Source organism: Hemicordylus capensis, chromosome 1, assembly GCF_027244095.1.
Source record: "Hemicordylus capensis ecotype Gifberg chromosome 1, rHemCap1.1.pri, whole genome shotgun sequence".
Classification (NCBI taxonomy): domain Eukaryota; kingdom Metazoa; phylum Chordata; class Lepidosauria; order Squamata; family Cordylidae; genus Hemicordylus; species Hemicordylus capensis.
In genome coordinates, this window is record NC_069657.1 from 110,500,423 (window position 1) to 110,521,315 (window position 20,893).

Consider the following 20,893-nt stretch of genomic DNA (forward strand, 5'->3'; position numbering starts at 1 on the left):
AGTCTCCTGGGCTGCTAGCAGCCATATTTTCCATAGAGCCGAGGTAAAGGAGTGGCCTGGCAACAGGAATGTTCCCAATTCACCATGCTGCTTGCACAATGCACTATGGGATTCCTGGTGGCCTTGTTTCCTTCCTTCCCACTCCCACTCATTGTGCCCCTTGCCACTGCACTGCTCATCTGGGTGAGGGGGTGGTGGAACCCTGTTTGGGCTCCAATCATGTGGAGGAAGGAAGGTAGGCTCCTGCCTCTCCCCCAGCCCTGTTGGTCATGTGAATTTATTTATTTACTTTATTTATTTGATTTACATTTTATATCCCGCTCTTCCTCCAAGGAGCCCAGGGCTTATCATGTAGAAAGGAAGATGAATTTGGAAAAGAAACAAGATCTCAACATTCCAGTCAATATCTGAATGGCAGGAATTCTAATGAGGCCACTTTAAACTTCTAGAAAATTTCACCTAAACAATATAACCTTCACTGCTCTTCTGAATCTGCAGATGGGCAATGAGGGGGCCAGGCATACATCTTTGGGAAGGTCATCCCATAATTGTGCCAGAGCTGGGAAGGCCCTGTTCTTCATGGATATGCATTCAACCTCAAACAGTGGGGAAACACAAAGAAGGGCTTCTGTAGAGAAGGTCATGAGCAGGTATATGTGGGAGAAGACGGTTCTTGACATATACTGGTCTCAGGTCATTTAGGATTTTAAAGGCTGGTATTACATACAGCACTATGGAACCATTAACACTGTGCTCCATGGCTGCTGTGGACGACTTAGGTAGCAAAGAATGAATGAATCAGTTTCCCCCATTGTTGTAAGTGTGGAAATCAGCTGTAGCTTAGGAACATAGGAAGCTGCCTTATACCGAATTGGACCATTGGTCCATCTAGCTCAGCACTGTCTCCCCAGACTGGCATGCTTGCTCCCACAAGATCAGCTCTCCTCCCCTTAAATTTCTTCTTGCGCTACCACTCATTCTTAACAGTGTCAGGGCTGTCTTAGGGGCCTTCCTCCGCAGCCCTGAGGTACAGTGTTATGGCTCTGTAATACTTCACATCATGTGAGCCAGCACCTTGAATTGAACCCAGAAACAAACTGGCAGTCAGTGGAGCTTGTTAAGGATTGGTGTGATCTCATCCAATCTACAGGCTCCAGATAAAACCCTGGCAGCTGCATTCTGGACCAGTGGAAGTTTCCAAATTCAAAGGGAGCCCTGTGTAAAGCAAACTGTTCCCAGTCTCTAGCTGTTTTTGTTGCCACACTCTGCTGCTGTTTGCTGTCTTCTTGCTGCCCGCAGCAGTTCTATTATTTTTATTGTCATTCTTGTGAAGAGCAACTTTCAGCTGGTTATTTGAAGAGAAGGAACACATCCTTGGGGAAACAAATCTGGACTAATGTACAGGGAGTGAAAAATAAATGCAGAGATTAATATTGGAGCATGCTTAGAAGTGCCTCTGCAAATATATTGCATAATAGACAGAAGAAGAAGGAGAATAAGACTGTTAACTGGTTTGCCTATAGTTGGTTTTGTAGTTGTGTTTGGTTTTTAGTTGTATTTGAAACTAATTATTTGTTTTAATTAGTTTGTTTTAAATGTGTTGCTGTAAGTAGTTGTTTTTAATTTTTACTGCCCTGGGGTCTCAGGATGAAGGGCAGTATATAAATGTAAATAATAAAGAAAAAGAATAAAAAATGAAAAACAACTCTTCCATAGCATGGTACTGAAAAAGGCTGCAGTTGAACAATAGTATATTTAGCCCTGCAATGGTAAACTCCTTCTGTATTCTACCAAAAGAAAACCACAGGGCTCTGTGGGCGCCAGGAGTCGAAATCGACTTGACACACTTTACCTTTTTACCCTATATGCAGCTCTCCAGGGACTCAGGCTTTGGTGTATTCCTAGCCTGGGTATCAGCAATCTTTTAAACTGAGATGTCAGTGCTTTATAGAGTATATGCAAAGGATGCACTCTTTCACTTAACTGTAATCTGCCCTTTCTTAACAAAGAAAAGCAGTCAAAAATGTGAAGACATTCAGTCTCCATGTGCATGTAAGGGAGTGACTTTTGCAAACACAGAAGTGAGGTATTTGAAACTGCAGCAGCTTCCTATACAAGTAACAGCAGATTCATTTCTGGGTTTGTTCCCTCTTTTTCCACAGTTCTCCAATCAAACAACTGAGCTGCTTGCTGTCCACTATTTCGGTGACTTCTTGACTCACTACACAGCTAAAGTTTGCCAGGATGGCATGCAGATTTGCATATGACAACTGCAGTCAAGGAAGCAAGGAATGGAAAGGGAGGGGAACCAGTATAGCAGTGCAGTGGCCAAGACTATAAGCCATATCCAGGGTGATGTTGTTGCTGTGATTCTGTGGGAGAGCAGAAAAAGCACAGAAGATGATAGTGAGCACAGAATCCAAGTTCCTAAGAATCTCAATTTTTGTTAAAAAGCCAATTTTCTAGTCCTCTTATCTGGAAAAATATGCTTGTGGGGTGAACACATTTTAAGTACGAAACTGGAACCCTAGTTCAAACCCCAGGGGAAAATTCAGCCTGGGAGAGGGGGATGAAAATTGCCAGAAGGGAAAGGGCTAAGTAGTCCTATACCCCACCATTCCAGCTTTCAAAATAACACCCTCCTGAGGCTAGTATTTTATTAAAGAAATTTGAACTTCCTTCTATACAGTATGTAGTTTGTTTGCTCCTGGTTAAATCTCAGAAGGGGGAAAGGAAGATTTTCAGTACTGTATTTACCTGAATTGAAGATGAATCTGAATTTAAGATGACCTCTTAAAAAGAGAGGTTAAATACAGGTTATACAGTTTAAATATCGGTTGTACCCCAAAAGAACAGGGCTCTGAATTTAAGATGATCCCCCAATTTCTAACACCAAATAAATTAGGAAAAAACCTAGTCTTGGATGCAGATAAATAAGAGTAATTAGGGATGGGGCAACAGTGTCCTTGACACTTTCCCACTGCCAGAGTAAATCATGCAAAATAAGAGAAATCATGTAAATTTAATCTACAGTATTTGCATAATTTATACAGAACACAGAAGTTAGTTTTTCCTAGTGCAGAATTTAGATTGCTTTGATGCAGAATTTTAAGCTTTAAGATTTCCAGGGTTGTGCATCCTCCATTTAAAAAAAAGAAGATACACAATCCTGGAAATCTCCAGCTTGTACAAAGCCTTTTGTTCACTAGGTGATTCTAGGCAAGGTCTCATCTCCCAGTATCTATATTATGTGGACATCTTATATTGGGTCATATGTCTGCAGTTGAGTCTTTCACCAAACCATAGTCTTCGTTTGTTTGTTAGGGCATTTTTAGTTGCTGAAAAAAAAGTGTGGAGTGGTTGAAAAGAGAAAATACGGCACTCAATAATATTTTTGAAAATAGGGATAATAATATTGACGTGTCTCTAAGGATTGTTGTAAGGATGAGTAAGATAATGCACGTGAAATGCTTTTGATACTCCAAAATGTTAATTATTGTTACAGTTTTCTTCTACTTGAAATGCTGGTTCCTACCAAGAAACAGCCTGTATAACACATGCATTTCAGGATATTTTTTTACAGTCTGGTCTTTAAGAAGCATCAACTGTGTATACGTTAATGATTTAAAAAACAAAATCCTCAACTTAGCGCAATTAATAGGTTGAGAATGCTGAATGTATGAAAGTGTGGTTATTGACCTGTATATATTAACATGTAAAACCTTGAAATGAAAAGGCATGAACCATTTTCTTAAAGGTTGAATCCTTTAATTGCAAGGCTCAGTGGAAGCAGCATTGTAATTTGCTAGGGGCCTGTGTAATGCATGTACATATTTATTTAGCAAAAGGTAATGAACTCTCACCTCCCATCCAATGAAGCATTAGCACCACCAGTTGGTCATCAAGACAGAATAACAGGCTGCTGGTAAAGTAATAACAAAGTAAAGCCTGAGCGCGCCCCCCCCCCCAAGTTAAGGGTATAGTTGTTTTCAGACTGTGTTTTTTTTTGATTCCCTCAAATCTGTACAGGTATCCCGTCCAAGTTAATCATAGTTTAAACCTGTTTGGAATCAGGGATTGTGTTAACACCTGCTTTTCTGGCTTAGCTCCTGAGCCTCTAATGGCAGTCTGATATGAAGAAATGAAATAGACACACTTCTCCTCTTCACTTGTCTTTATTTCAGGAAAAGGAATGCTTCATTTTCACATGTCAGGCTGCTATTTAATGGCACAGGAGTAGGTCTAAAAAAAGAAGTGGAAGCCCTCAATGGTGAATGGGCATATTATCACCCATTATTTGAAAATATTTTGTGATGGCTTAGTGGGTGCCAGGCCATTTATTTTTGCCTTCAGTAGTACTGAAGACCCAGAAGAATATTATTATGATGGAGTGCTAAACTATGTTTTATGTTAATTGCATTACTAAGAATGATCCTTGAGGAAGGCGACATATGACATACTTCTCTTATTTAACGAAAAACAGTGGCAGGGAGAGACCTGATCTAGATTTGGACTGTACCACACCTTGAGGGGAAAGATTAGAGAAGGCCTGGGAAAAGCAGATCTAACTTGAGAGACTTCTCAAGTGGAAGAGACTGAATCATGTGAACATTTGTAGGCAATGCCTTTTACAGATGAGGTGCTGCTAAAGAAAATGGACACATCTCACAATGATCCTAAAACGCGCACACAGAAGGGTCATGCAGGGCTCCATGTGTACTATCGGAATCTTGGAGCTATGACCAGTGTGTGTGAAATTAAGCCCCATTGTTCCCAGCGAAGCTTACCTAGATGTAGCAGGTTTAGGATCTAAGTGCCAGTCTTTCTGTCGAATGAACCTGAAATCAAAAAGCACCCAGGCTTAAGGTCTCCAGCAGTGTGCCTGTCAGATCCATCTGCACACATAGGTTTTTAAAATACTTTCTCAACTGCAGTTCCAAACCCTGAACCACCAAACCACCAAATGCTTATTTGTACTTGAGGGGAATTTAAAAAGCAGTTTTTAGTTTGTCACTGAAAGATAAAGTAATAGTGAAGCTCTGAGTACATATATCCTGTCTACTGCATCTGCCCTTCTCCTCCTCCTCCTCCCCCTCCCCCTCCCTATTATTACTTTTATTTTATGTGTCTATACTGGTTTTTAACCAAAAAAAGTTCTCAAAACAGTTTACATAGCTTTGGAGTGCAGGACCAGGTTATAACAAATCATACCACATGACATGCAAAGAAATAGCAGCAACAGACATCACTGATTGATTGTGGAATATGATGCATTTAGCTACTTTAAAAAAAATGGAAGGGAATTCTTGTTGACAGAGTTTTTAAAAAATCACATAGAACCCCAATTCCCAGTAACATGCAATTAAAATGAAGCAAATGCCTTGGGCACCAGTTTGACATGTACAGTTGTGCTTCATGGTCAGCCCGTTTAAAAAAGTCCCACCACTGATTTTTCCTCCTTTTTTGGATGGTGCATCTTTTATCATCCCAAGTCAAGAATTCACAAAGTCTCCAGCAAAATGTAATCTATACGCACTTGATTTGTCCAGTACATCCAGATTCCTTTGTATTGGAATTTGGAGATACGTGAGAGAAATAAGGAAATGGCCTCAAGTATAAACAGTCTGTGCATGTTTTGGCAAAGTTTAATGTTTCCATCTGAGTTAGTTTGGTTTTTGACAATATACAACACACAAAACTCAGCAAAGATTAGTCATGTCTAAGATAAATAAAATCCCATGGAAAGCAAGGGGCTATATAGCATTACTGATGGCAGTACTCTTGTGTTAATTGAAAGTTATTCTTATTTCTGGTACTGATGTGGCTGATTAACATCATTTCTGGTCAGAAATCTGGTAATGCAGTAAGGCATTAGTCTTGCATGCACTTCACACCACACTTTTGGTGACATAACATATGACACACATACAGGTGAAACTCGGAAAATTAGAATATCGTGCAAAAGTCCATTAATTTCAGTAATGCAAATTAAAAGGTGAAACTGATATATGAGACAGACGCATTACATGCAAAGCGAGATAAGTCAAGCCTTAATTTGTTATAATTGTGATGATCATGGCGTACAGCTCATGAAAACCCCAAATCCACAATCCCAGAAAATTAGAATATTACATGGAACCAAGAAGACAAGGATTGTAGAATAGAACAATATCGGACCTCTGAAAAGTATAAGCATGCATATGTATTCAGTACTTGGTTTGGGCCCCTTTTGCAGCAATTACTGCCTCAATGCGGCGTGGCATGGATGCTATCAGCCTGTGGCACTGATGAGGTGTTATGGAAGACCAGGATGCTTCATTAGCGGCCTTCAGCTCTTCTGCATTGTTTGGTCTCATGTCTCTCATCCTTCTCTTGGCAATGCCCCATAGATTCTCTATGGGGTCAGGTCAGGCGAGTTTGCTGGCCAATCAAGCACAGTACACTGTATACTTTTCAGAGGTCCGATATTGTTCTATTCTACAATCCTTGTCTTCTTGGTTCCATGTAATATTCTAATTTTCTGGGATTGTGGATTTGGGGTTTTCATGAGCTGTATGCCATGATCATCACAATTATAACAAATTAAGGCTTGACTTATCTCGCTTTGCATGTAATGCGTCTGTCTCATATATCAGTTTCACCTTTTAATTTGCATTACTGAAATTAATGGACTTTTGCACGATATTCTAATTTTCCGAGTTTCACCTGTATATTTGTTGATGGGTACCCCTGAATCCTTCTACCTTCTTTGTGAGGAATAGATCACACAAACAGAATGAACACATGTATACTGCACATCACACATTGCACATGCACTTGTGTACAAGCCTGCTGCTTAGGGATACCTGGCTGGTGACTGTGGAAATTGGCTTTTAGGATGCTAATAGTACAGAAACAGAAAACCAAGTTTGCAAACCACACAAAGCTGAAGTTATCATGAAATACAAGCCAAACATTGCTCCTATCTTGTCCCTGCAGCCAAAGCCCGTGAACGCTTTCTAGATAATCCAGTATCTAAACATAAACAATTTGCTCTGTCTGGTTAGACTATAGACCATCAATTTCCCCCAGATATCAAATTTCCTCCAGCTGGGCTTCTTCTGCATTCCCTCATTTTGAAGGATCAAGCAAGTTTGTAGCAGATGCTCTTCTCACCTTAGATATTTTTACAACTGTAGCATTGCATTCATCACTGCCCTTTTAAAAAATTCTTCCAGTGACAACCCTTCATTTACATGGCCAGTTTCTGAAAAAAGTGCACTGGAGCAAGGAAGTCTTGATTGACCTCTTCCAGTACAGAGGAGATGTGGCCAGCAAACTCTTTCTATGAGCTATGGACAATGGAGGGCTTGTATAGAACTTTCAATTGCCCAAGGAGAATCTTGGAAATCTTACTTTGATTTTAGAGCCAAACAACACATTGCAATAAGTCCATTAAAAGATGAGCTTAACACCAGATGTCTGCTCCTTAAAAAGAAAAAAAAAAGCAGCTCATAGAGAGAGAGAGGGAGCAATGAAATGGGCACAATCACATGCAAGGAGGCTGACACTTTCCCCCTGCCCCACTTTTCTGCCAAAATTACCCCTCCCCTAAGCAATCATTTGCTGGAAAGAGCACTTTAGAAGCAAATAGCCAATTGGAGTTGGTGATTTTCTGTGTGAAAGTGCAGGGAGAAAATGCTAAGTGTTCCTCTATGACCCAGTTTCAATCCACGTGGGGTCGTCCATGGCTATTTTTGTTTAGAAGCATTTTGTCTAGAAACATTTCTAGTTTTAAACCGCATGTGTAATTTTGACCCGAGTCTCAGCAGCTGTAATTGACTATAGCCCTATTCACACATTATGTCCAACACTGGAATAATCTGTGAACCGTGTACACAGGTGCAGATCTATACACAGGTTCAGTTATTTACACATTACGGTGAGCGCAGGAACAGAAGTCCATTTCCTGTCTGTACAATGTATCTGAGGGACCTGTGCACAGGTTCACTTTGAGTACAATTCCAAAAGGTACAAGCACAATGGCACAAAAGCATGTATGAGCATACAGACATCTGAAGGTAGGTACAGCATAAGCCCTACTCAGGCGTTCAAAAGAATTCTGTTCAACACGCTTACAAGTGCTGAAAGTGGGTTGGCAGTCCCATCGTGGCATGTCACTCTCCTCCTTTCTGACACTGCTCATGGAAACAGCAGCTTTTGTGTGAAGAGGCAAGCCGAGCTGCCAGTCATGAAAGCACTTGCCATCACCGTCACAGCACTTCCTTCGACTCACAAATGCTGCCATTTCCATGAGCAGCAGCAGCAGGAGCCAGATGAGTGACGTGCCAGGGTGACCCTCTTGGCACTTGTCAGCATGGTGAGTGGCATTCTTTGGAACACCTGAATAGGGTTATGCAGGCCACCTTTGCACATAGTGTGAAATTGCAGGTTGACGAATCTGAGGTTAATCCTTGAACCCTGGAATTGTCCGGCAGATGACCTTCCAACCCGGGCCAGGCAACCTCCTTTCCAGGGCAGAGGAGCCCCTCCCTCTTCTTGGTCCACTGACTAAGGCCACATCCCATCAAGCTCCATAGTGCTTGCATTGCTGGACTGTGGGCAAGGTGTCAGCATGTCAGCAGGGTGGCAGGTGGCACATCAGCACATTAGCATTGGCTACGATCTTCAAGGGGGCGTGCCCTTTGCAATTGTGCCTTTCTGACATGGACCTTGGCAGGGAAAGGACATTTAAACCCCTTTAAATAGCAATAGCAATAGCAATAGCACTTACATTTATATACCGCTCTATAGCCGGAGCTCTCTAAGCGGTTTACAATGATTTAGCATATTGCCCCCAACATTCTGGGTACTCATTTTTACCAACCTCGGAAGGATGGAAGGCTGAGTCAACCTTGAGCCCCTGGTCAGGATCGAACTTGTAACCTTCTGGTTACAGGGCGGCAGTTTTACCACTGCGCCACCAGGGGCTCATGCTGGACTGTGGGCAAGGTGTCAGCATGTCAGCAGGGTGGCAGGTGGCACATCAGCACATTAGCATTGGCTACGATCTTCAAGGGGGCGTGCCCTTTGCAATTGTGACATTTTAAAACCCCTTTCCTCACACCACTTGCACCACCACCCTTGTAGAGCCTGCAGGAAAACAATCTTGCACATGCACAATTAGTGGCAATGAGTGTGTGTGTGTGTGTGTGTGTGTGTGTGTGTGTGTGTGTGTGTGTGTGTGTGACTACCACAGATTATGCAGTTGAGTTTCCCACATTTGGGGAAATTGCAGGGGTCAGAGGGGCACTATTTTTCTGTTACCCCAGGAAGGGATTGTGATGACCTCCTGGTAAGGAATATGCATATGAGGTCAGGCAAAGGATCCTGGGGTCTGGTCCACTGTCATGAAGGATGTTCTTGAGATGGCAGACCTGGTCAAAGCAGTCCAGGGACCCCTAACTCATTCCTGCTCCCGTGTTGGCTTGCCAGTTGGAGATTAGCCCTCTCATGAGAGGGCCAGTCCACTGGGGAGGAACAGAGGCTCTATGAGCTCTGGGTCTCTGTAGGACTGCACTCTCATGGGTTAGGACATCCAGCTATAGAAGGACCTGCAGATGTGCCCCCCCCCAGTATATCTGTTTAATAATAGAACTCATACTCAGCTCCTACAGACTCCAAAGGATTCTGGGCCGTTTCCCTGTGGGCTTGGTCTGGCAAGATCAGGGATGGCTCCTAGTAGACATTTGAAATTCCCAGGCAGGGACCGGCATTGCGGTATATGCAGATCAGCCTCTGCAGGGAATCACAGGTGAGGGGAGCACTTTTTTTCGGTGAGCCCTGGCAAGCAGGATGGCCATTCTGAACAAAAAGGAACATACATATGTGCCAAGGGACGAGCACACTGCCAGAGTGAACACTCCCACTCCTGCTGTCCACCAGTTGCTGCAACCTAGAAAGGTGCTAGTGTGGTACCCTTCCCTGAGGCTTACATGGATGTAGTAACGGGGCTGGATGGCGAAAGCCCTCTGGCCCACATGCATGTCTCAGTGGCCTGCCACTTTCTTTAGTGATCCAGCCTGGTGTTCCCAAAGATGGTTCTTCTCACGAGTAATGCCATAAAGTGCGTGCTTGCACTCAAGAGGAAGGGGATGGGCACATCTTACCCTACTAATCTGTATAAAAAATAGAGTAGAACCAAATAAGCAGTCCTGGGGCCACCTATCAACCCAGACTCTGACTATGACACCCCCTACATGTGTTTTCTTTGTTGAGAAGCAACCAGGTTGCCCAGAATGCAGAGGCAAGCCTGGCTCCTTGCTATGGTTTGCTCCTTAGCCACATCCACAGCTCTCCTTGGTTACAGCATTTGTCTGCCATGGGCTGGTTCAGATGATACTCTCTAACTGTTCCCATCCTACTATGCACCTCATGCAATGAGGCGGGGTGAGTACTCTGTGGGCCTGCATATCTTGCCTCACTTCCATCATGCTGCTAACTGCAATGAGGCTGGGGGTGAGTCATATCAACCACCTCTTCATGTGCAACTTCAAGTATTTTATAGCATGGATGCTCATTTCTCTAACTGCATTGGACAGAACTAGTTGGAGAGAATTATCTGAACTGGCAAACTTGCAAACACTGTGTCCGAGGAAGTTTCTCTCTGCAGTTTGAAATACTGGCCATCCCATATGTAGAACTGTGGGAATAAATTCTCTCTGTGCATAGTATTTGCCTCTGCAGACAAATGCAATACCCAGGAAGAGCCAGGAGGCATGACCAGGGCTCTCATTAGGACACGGCAAGCAGGGCGACCACCCCGGGCCCCGCTCTTTTAATCCCCATTAGAATTAACTGGAAGGGGCCCCTACACTGGCTGATCTGCCCTGGGCCCCGCACTCTACCAGGGCCCAGTTTATGGTGCCACCAGGACTCCATGTGCTTGTGCAAAGTCTTCTTCATTGCTTGATGTGTGGGGACCTCTCCACAAAGTGCCGCATCCCATCCCTCTTTCCTGCAGATTGCCAAGGGTGGGGAACCTGAGACACAGTGGGAAGTGGGCATCCCTCAATGGGTCTTTTCCCTTTGACATACTGCCAAGCGGGATGCAGCAATGTGGCATTCCTGTTGCTGGGCAACGGCTGGAGGAGTACAGAGACAGCGAGGTTGGGGCAAGTGCTCCAATTGGTGGCCAGCAAGAAGCAGGGCACGTTTCTGGGCTGGTCTGAGCTTGTGCATTTCTGGGCTGGTCTGAGCTGCCCTCTCTATGGTTTTGGCAGGAGCTGAAGTACAAAACTCTGGTTACAGCGGCAGCAGAATTTGGATGATATGATGCCACCATCAAAGCTCAGGTTGGAGCTGCGAGTGAAACTCATTGCAAAGTGAAGGTTCAGATAACAGTTTTGGCTCAGAAACCTTGGGTTGCTTTGATGAAGTGGAACTTCTGCCCCCTTTGCCTCCAGTTTGGCATTATGTGCAAAGGCAACCAATGTATGAATAGGGATTATGTGTGGGTAGAATGCTGTGTCTGCCTAGAAGGTTTGTGCTGCTGTTCCAGCACAGCATGTCTTGAATGAACTGAAGTCCTTAAATAAATGACTGACAAAAACATATTGGGTTAGATCCTGGCTTGCATGAGCAGAAGGAAACTTGTTTGAGGAAACTTCCCTGCCCCATCCTCCCTACTGCTGCTCTCACTCCCTGCACACCACCCAAAAGTCACTCCTAGGGGTTGGGGAATCCTCCAGAAAAGTGTAAGATGTGACTTGAAGGCTTCAGCTGGAAGAGGGGATCAGTAAAATGAGGGGGGGGGGAGTGAGCTGAGGTGCTATTAGCTAAGATCACACTAACTAATTAGATAAATTGTTGCTGAGGATGATGGGAGTTGTAGAGCAACAACAGGAGAACTGTGTAAACCACCCTGAGCCATTTTTAGAAGGGCGTTATAGAAATAGAATTAACAACAATAACAACAAGTTCAGGTTGGCTAGCCTTGTAATAGTATCCAAGCCATTCCTTTTATATTGGGCAATAGAGATTGGTTTTCCTTGATCTGCTACCATTTCTCCTCCCTTGGGGGAGGTTCAAAATGTGCTGCATTTGGTCACAGAATGGAATTTTCTGCCAGATCAGGGTAGTGGCGCTAGAGATGTATTTTTCCTTACCTTTTCTGTAGCATATGGCATAGCTTCCCTCTTGAGCTACCTAACTTTTATTATGAAACTGCAGACACCCTGGCATGATGTGCATGTTTCTGTTCCTTGATTATGACATAGTGGCCACATTTGCATATAACGCAGAACCAGAGTTGAAGGGACCAGAGGTTGCTGGACAGTTATGTCTGAATGCAGGACAGCCCCTCAGAACTCCAGTTCCACATGGAGAGTGACCCAATGTTCCACTTTCCAAACTCCAATTTTGATCCTCGGGGTGTAGTGGGTTTCACCACCCCAACCCAAGGTTTAACGCAACCTGAGTTACATCTGATTTTGGAAGTGCAGGCTGCGTCCTCTCAAACTCCTCCACCCTCCCTCTGGCTGTCATTGGCTGTGCAGGCTGTCCTTCATGAAAGAAGGAAACCTACACAGCCAGTTTCCCCTCCTCTCTCCAGTCTTGCTGACTGCAGGCTCCCTGCTCACTGTTACATTCCAATTCAGACAGGAGAGTGGGGATGGGTGGGGTGGGGAGCAGAACTGTGGGGCCATTAGACACATGGTTCTGCAATATGTGCGAATGAGTCAGAATAAGCTATTACTGTGACACATTATAGTATATTGTGACATAGTAAGCTATTATTTTATTTTAATTGCTTTAATTTAATTTTAAAATACTCCCAATTTCATTTTTAAAATGCTCTCAAACACTTTCCCCTTGTATTAAGTTATTAGTTATACTACCATGTATCATGGTCTGGTCTTCATGCATTCCTTAAAAGGATGGATAGTGTGCAGGAGTCTATAGCATTCAGAAGTGGACCTTAGACTGTAAATATTATATGTCCCTGTAAGAACATTTGAATGTAATACTCAAGCAATTACTTTCCTTTCAAGATCATTAAACACAAATCTGACTTGTATTTTAATAGGACTGCCAATGTATTTAATGGGGGCACTAAAGGGTAGGGTTTCCCCCCCCCCCCAATGGACAAATGTTTATATTATTATCCATTCTGAGAGACCATGTTAGGAGGGGGCAAAGATTCCTGTGTTTTGTCCTAAATCTATCACACCCTAGGATTCTATTTTTTAACATAGTCCCTTCTTTTCATAATATTTAAGGCCAAGATGCACCCACCACAACAAAGCCCAACAGTGAAATGAGAAAGCTACAGAGAGCCAACCCTCAGAAAATAATTTTCACTTTTTCAATTTGTTTTATTCTTTCAATTTTTTAAAAATTACAAATTTAGGTTATGGGGGAATAGAACTGAACACCATTTATTATAGAATATTACTGATGGTGCAAGATGCTGTTGAGCTTTCCTTCTATTCAACAAACATTTTCTAGAGAGAGGTAGCTCCTAGGATGACAAGAATGTGGGTCTCACCATGTCCATTCAAAACATGACATTGGCCAACATTGCAAATAAGGCTTCTAACTAATGCAAACGATGCTTAAAATGTTGCTGTGTGCATGCAAGATATGGGATTGTGGATGCCTGGGGATGTTTTCAATGATCAATCAAGAACTTTCATAAGATATTGCTTCAGTGATAAATGATGCTTGAATTAATTGAATCAGTTCAAGAAGTCTGTAAGTTCAATATCCAACAATTGTTAAAACTAAGTAACATATGAGTATCCTCTCTAATAAAAGGCTTGGTGTCCATCCGTGGACAAGCAAGCGTCTGTCCGTGCCTCCCTCGGCCGTTCTGGGCATGTGCGGAGTGCATGCCCAGAACAGACCGAGGGAGACACGACCGCCGACACCAGGCGGCCATGTTGGGCGGCCAGAAGCGGCTGCCCAGAAGAAGCCGGAAAGCCAGGGAAGAGGAAGCCAGGGAAGAGGCGAAGCCAGGGAAGAGGCAGCGGGGGAAACTGGCCGAGGCGGCGCCAGAGCCATGGCCGAGGCCTGGCCGCGCTGCCAAAGCTGGGCGGGGGGAGGAGGCGGCGGGGGAAGCCGGCAGAGGCGGCGGCAGAGCCACCGTCGAGGCCTGGCGCCGCCGCCGCAGCCGGGCGGCTGGGAGACCTTGGGGCCCTTGCCCGGCCGGGGAGACCGGCCGCAGCCTGGAGACTGACGGCGGCGGGAGGGGGAATGGCAGCGGGGGCCCCGGAGTGCACAACTCCACTAGCGCCCGTTATTTAACGGGCTTAAAAACTCTAGTGTAGATATAAGTAATTCTGGCCGGGTTCAGAAATAACATGGAAGCCCGGGTCCAATGGATCTGCGGTTCCACAGGTTCCACACCCCTTCCGCTTGTTCTCCTATCCACATTCAGACATTGGGGAGAGGGGCTTCTCTGCAGTCAATGAGACTGTAGGGAGGTGGGAGAACTGGCTGTGTGGACTTTCTTCTTTCCTGAAGGACAGCCTGCACGGTCAATAGTAGCCGGAGCAAGGGAGGAGCTTTCTCTATCAGCTCTGGTTTGGCACAAGGCTAAGCAGTGCCAGTGTTCTGATGTAACATTGGCCCTGCCAAACCAGAGGTTGGGGCAATGAAACTTAGAGAGAACTGAAGGTAACAAATGGAGTTTGGGGAGGAAAACTGAGGATCCTCCAGTTTTGTGTACATCTGAACCTGGCACATATATATGAATGCAAGCAAAATGCAAGCAAAATAAAGAAAAAAAATAAAATAAAAAATAAAAATAAAAATAATATATATATATATATGTCAGTTCAGCATGCAGTTTCTCTGCAGTCTACAAAAATCCAGTCATCAGAAACGTTTTGCTTGCATTCTTTTGTATAATGTATTTATTATTAGTATTATTTACATTTTTATATCCTGCTCTTCCTTCAAGGAGCCCAGAGCAGTGTAATACATGCTTAAGTTTCTCCTCACAACAACCCTGTGAAGTAGGTTAGGCTGAGAGAGAAGTGACTGGCCCAGAGTCACCCAGCTAGTTTCATGGCTGAATGGGGATTTGAACTTGGGTCTCTCTGGTCCAGTCCAGCACTCTAACCACTACACCACGCTGGCTCCCTAGAGAGCACAGGGGTGAGTCACTCATTACTCCGGGCAGCTCCACATGTTATGCTTGCTGTGGGAAACATTGATATGACATTGGGGTTTTCAACAGAAACATGTAACATGTGGATCTCATACACACGTGTACACAGCTTTAAATGTAGCCCTGAATTGATGTTATTCAAGCTGAGTGCAATGTACAGCCGTGCAAGGTGAACAAGAATGCCATGGCAAGCCTGGCTCCTTGCTATGGTTTGCTCCTTAGCCACATCCACAGCTCTCCTTGGTTACAGCATTTGTCTGCCATGGGCTGGTTCAGATGATACTCTCTAACTGTTCCCATCCTACTATGCACCTCATGCAATGAGGCGGGGTGAGTACTCTGTGGGCCTGCATATCTTGCCTCACTTCCATCATGCTGCTAACTGCAATGGGGCTGGGGGTGAGTCATATCAACCACCTCTTCATGTGCAACTTCAAGTATCTTATAGCATGGATGCTCATTTCTCTAACTGTATTGGACAGAGCTAGTTGGAGAGGATTATCTGAACTGGCCCACTTGCAAACACTGTGTCCGTCCGAGGAAGTTTCTCTCTGCAGTTTGAAATGCTGGCCATCCCATATGTAGAACTGTGGGAATAAATTCTCTCTGTGCATAGTATTTGCCTCTGCAGACAAATGCAATACCCAGGAAGAGCCAGGAGCTCTCCTTAGGACATGGCAAGCAGGGCGACCACCCCAGGCCCCACTCTTTTAATCCCCATTAGAATTAACTGGAAGGGGCTCCTGCACTGGCTGATTTGCTCTCTAACTACAGCCCTGGGCTTGACTATGAAGCATGTTGGTACTAGGGGAGGGCATTGCAAGCCAGTACACTCCTGTTCTGTACTGGAAGACTTACCAGTTGAATAGCAACTAGGGGTAAGCATGGACCATTTTGTGTGGTTTGATCCAAATTCGAAATGAATTAGGATCGAACTGCAGGTCCATGAACTGGTTTGGTCGAACTGACTGGCTGGCTTGTAGGGATGTGCACAGAACTGGTGGGGGCTAGTTTGAAGGCAGGGGGGGATAACTTTAAGGGTGGGGGAGGGTGCACTTCCCCCCTGCGTTTCCCCCTCTGGTGCTTGCTTTAAAACTGGTCCAGCAGGGCAGCAGCATATCTCCCTGCCACCCCGTCCACTCCTCGGACCGGAAGTGACCGGAAGTAGCCCGTGAGCACATCGGCGACATTCATGTGAGTGTGTGAGTGACCGTGATGTGCGTGTGCATGCGCTACTTCCAGTCAATTCTGGTCCAAGGAGCAGATGGGGCCTGCCGCCCCGCCAGAGTGGGTTTAAAGTGAGCGGGGGAAACCCGGAGGTGGGGGTGAAGTGCACCCTCCCCTGCCCTTAAAGTTATTCCCCGGCCTTCGAATCCTTCGAACCGCCCATTGTTTGAACCTGTTCAGAGGCCCGTAAAAGAGCCTCCGAACAGGTTCGTGCACATCCCTACTGACTTGGTTGGTTTGACCCAACCAGCACGAACCAGTTTGGTGGTTTGTGCTGCTATGTAAAGGGGAATTCTTTAAAAAGGGCTTGCCGGTGCTGGGGGGTGGTGCGGTGTGAGGCGCCTGCAAAAGTAAATGTGAAGGTGCTTACTCATGGCAGGACCAAGCAACTGTGCTCCCCGCCCCCAGGCAGCAGCCCACATGGAGGCCCGACTCTCCACTCACCGCAAAGAACCCAATAATAAAGTGCAACTGAATGTGTTAATATTTACCGACGTTTTGTGTTTGAAGTGATATTGGGTAATGTCTATAGAATTTCTCCATTTGTGTTGTTTGATCTATAATGGCGGTTTCATCTATATAAATATATGAAATATCAAATACACACACACCATATATGTAAATCAGTTGATGTTGCAGTAATCTAGTGATGACCATGATGGTTAGGGTTGCTGCCTCAGGGTGATAGCTGATCTATCTACTTGTTTATCTGTTTGTCTATCCGTTTGTCCAAAAGTAAAAAGTGTAACTGGCAAAAGCTTGCATACATTGGTTAGCTGGGGCCATATTCAATGTGAATACAATGGTTCCTTTAATCACTGGATGGGCATGAACTCTATTTTGCTTGGTTTGAATGAGGAATAGATAAAAGTCACAGAAGCCCAGATCATGCTAATCTGAACTTCAGCCCAGTCCTGTGTCTCCAGCTTGTGCCAGAGTTTCCATTCCATGATGCTGACTGTAACGAATATCAGGGGCAGTTACTTGGGAAGTGCAGTAAAATAACTCCTAGTGCTCTCAGTGTGTCAGGATGCAACTCACATTTGCTTGCCTTGGGTTGCTGTGGCTTTTTTAGTATGCATATGAATGCACCCTTAAGTCATTGCAACCAATTGGAAATGGTTAATAGATTCTGCCATTTAAACAAACAACTGTCTGTGGTACCTTTAGCAGAATGTACTAGCCTTTGGGATCTTGAGGACAAAAAGATATGAATACTTTTTTGATGGAAAATGTGAAATGTGTGATGAATGACCAGAGGAAAAATACATGGCAGGCTTATAACCAAGGCAGAATGTAAATACCCAAAATCTAGATAATTTTTTTCTGAATATTACCACCCCTTCCTAGATGACCTTCTGATTTTTTTAACAAAATAGTGATGATGATGATGATGATGATGATGATGATGATGATTGATGTATATTAAGTGTTCAAAGCAATTCATACACATTCTTTGGTACACCCTGTACAAAAACCCTGTAAGGCAGGCCAGTATTATATAAGGGGGGCTGAGATGGAGTGGTGGCTAAAGCCACCTGGCTTGGTTTCTATGATGATCTCCATTAGAGGAGAGCTGGACTTGTGGTAGCAAGCATGACTTGTCCCCTTAGCTAAACAGGGCCCACCCTGGTTGCATCTGAATGGGAGACTGTGTGAGCACTGTGAGATATTCCCCTTAGGGGATGGGGCCACTCTGGGAAGAGCAGAAGGTTCCACGTTCCCTCCCTGGCTTCTCCAAGACAGGGCTGAGAGAGATTGCTGCCTGCAGCCTTGGAGAAGCCACTGCCAGTCTGTGAAGACAGTACCGTGCTAGATAGACCAATGGTCTGACTCAGTGTATAGCAGCTTCTTGTAGAGGAGAGCTGGTCTTGTGGTAGCAAGCATAACTTGTCCCCTTAGCTAAGCAGGGTCTGCCCTGGTTGCATATCAAAGGGAGACTAGAAGTGTGAGCACTGTAAGATATTCCCCTTAGGGGATGGAATACATTCCCTCCCTGGCTTCTCCAAGATAGACCTGAGAGAGATTGTTGCCTGCAACCGCAGAGAAGCCACGGCCAGTCTGTGAAGACAATACTGAGCTAGATAGACCAATGGTCTGACACAGTATATGGCAGCTTCCTATGTTCCACCAATCTGTCTCCCATGAATGGTGGAGAAACCAATCATGGCTCCCCATCTGGTCCACTGTGTGTGCCTTTGCTTGCTGGATGTTTGTATAGGGTGCATGCACATAAAATCCAATGTGCATAGGGCTAAAGAGTATGATTGATGTCCCAGATATAATCCAAGAAGCTGTCACATCATCTGGGCTTAATGCACTGGATTTTATGTGACTGCACCCTATTCAATGTAATGCTGGTATGGATGTCTATTGACCTTGGGGATGGTGACGGATGTGCTAGGTGTGCACGAGTAATGGTGCGCAGTTGTTTCCCTGTTCTGTAGAAGACCAATCAGGGGAGAGGATAATTCAAACTGAGCTTTGGTAAGCACATGGAAGAGGCAAAACCTCAACAGGGACCTCCTGATTCATAGCTCAGTCTCTTATATATTACAATATACAATTCATTTATTATTGATTGATTGATTGGTTGATTGTTAAATTTATATACTGCCTTTCATTCAAACAATCCCAAGGTGGTTTACAGCAAAATTTAAAAACAAGATTGTAAAAAAAGTTAAGCTAAAAATATAAAACAAATCTGATTAAAAATTTAAAACACAAGCATAAAAACAGTACAAAACACAAAGAGCAGCAGCAGAAACAATCATATAAAAGCCTGAGTAAAAAGCCAGGATTTAACATGCTTTCTAAAAGCTGTGATGGAGACAGAGGAGCAAATAGCCACCGGGAGAGCATTCCAGAGTCTGGGGGCAGCAACAGAGAAGGCCCTGCCCCGCATGCACGGCAACCGAGCCTCCCTCATTGTCGGCACCTGGAGCAGAGCCCCTCAGATGACCTCGTCAAGCAGGCAGCAACCCTTGAGAGCAGGCGGTCCCTCAGGTATCCTGGGACCAAACCAGGTTAGGGAGCTAGAGTAGGATAATGACTTATAGATTGAGCCACAAAGTAGGAACTTTCCAGTTCAAATCTCACCTCTGCCACAAACTGACCAGGTGCCTAAACAGGTAAGCCACTCTCTTGCAGCCTCCCACCTGCAATATGAGGACCTTCCAGGGTTGTTGCAGGGATTAGAATAAGATAATGCACACACAGTGCTTTGAACACTTGAAAGCACTGTAAAAGTGGTCAGGATTAGTACTGCTGGGTATAAATGGAAAAAATCCTTATTCTTATGATGTTGAGTGGCTAACTTCATCCCTGCAGCTTTTTATATACATATACCTGTATGTATATAGAGAGATGGTGTTGCAAGTAGCAACAGGCTTAAAGAGACTGACATCTATGGGGTAAGAAAAACAAATATAAGTGCCTTTGTATAGAAATAGAAGATCAATGAGAAGATAGTCAAACAGATGGCAATGCTGATTCCTGTAATAGAGATAACCTGTCTACGACTGTCTATAGCAGCATTTCATCTGATTATTCTGGTTGTCATAAGAACATAAGAACAGCCCTGCTGGATCAGGCCCAAGGAGGCCCATCTAGTTCAGCATCCTCTTTCACACAGTGGTCTACCAAATGCCGCTGGAAGCCTACAGGCAGGAGTTGAGGGCATGCCCTCTCTCCTGCTGTTACTCCCCTGCAACTGGTTATTTATTTATTTATTTATTTATTTATTTATTTATTTATTTACGGTCAATGACCAAACAAAACAGTACCTGAACAGTAAGTACACAATTACAAATCTAAAACCAAATAAAATAATTTTAAACCCAAGTTTGCAAGCATCTTATTTTGCACGCCGTGGCACAAAAACATGAAATTCTGTAAGCAGTCTCCTCTTGACGATCCGCTAGAAAGAAAGCAACATGATAATCATCAGAAAGCGCAGAACATTTTTTCATATAAGTCTCAATCCAAATGGAACAAATTGATTTATAAAAGGAACAGTGAAGCAAAACATGAGCTATTGACTCAACCGCGCCTACACCACAAGGGCAGAGGCCATTCCTTAGAGGGACTCTGTTATATCTTCCCTCTGCAACCAGTATTCAGAGGCATCCTGCCTCTGAGGCTGGGGGTGGCCTATAGCCCGCAGACTAGTAGCCATTGATATACCTCTCCTCCATGAAGTTACCCAAACCCCTCTTAAAGCCATCCAGGTTGTTGGCTGTCACCACATCTTGTGGCAGAGAATTCCACAAGTTGATTATTTTATTTATATATTTATTTATTCTTAAAACGTTTATACCGCCCTCCTAAAAGGCTCAGGGCGGTTATGTGTTGTGTGAAAACGTTGTGTGAAAAAGTACTTCCGTTTCTTGGGCCTAGATTTCCTGACAATCAATTTCATGGGATGACCCCTGGTTCTAGTGTTATGTGAGAGGGAGAAGAATTTCTTTCTATCCACTCTCTCCACACCATGCATGATTTTATAGACCTCTA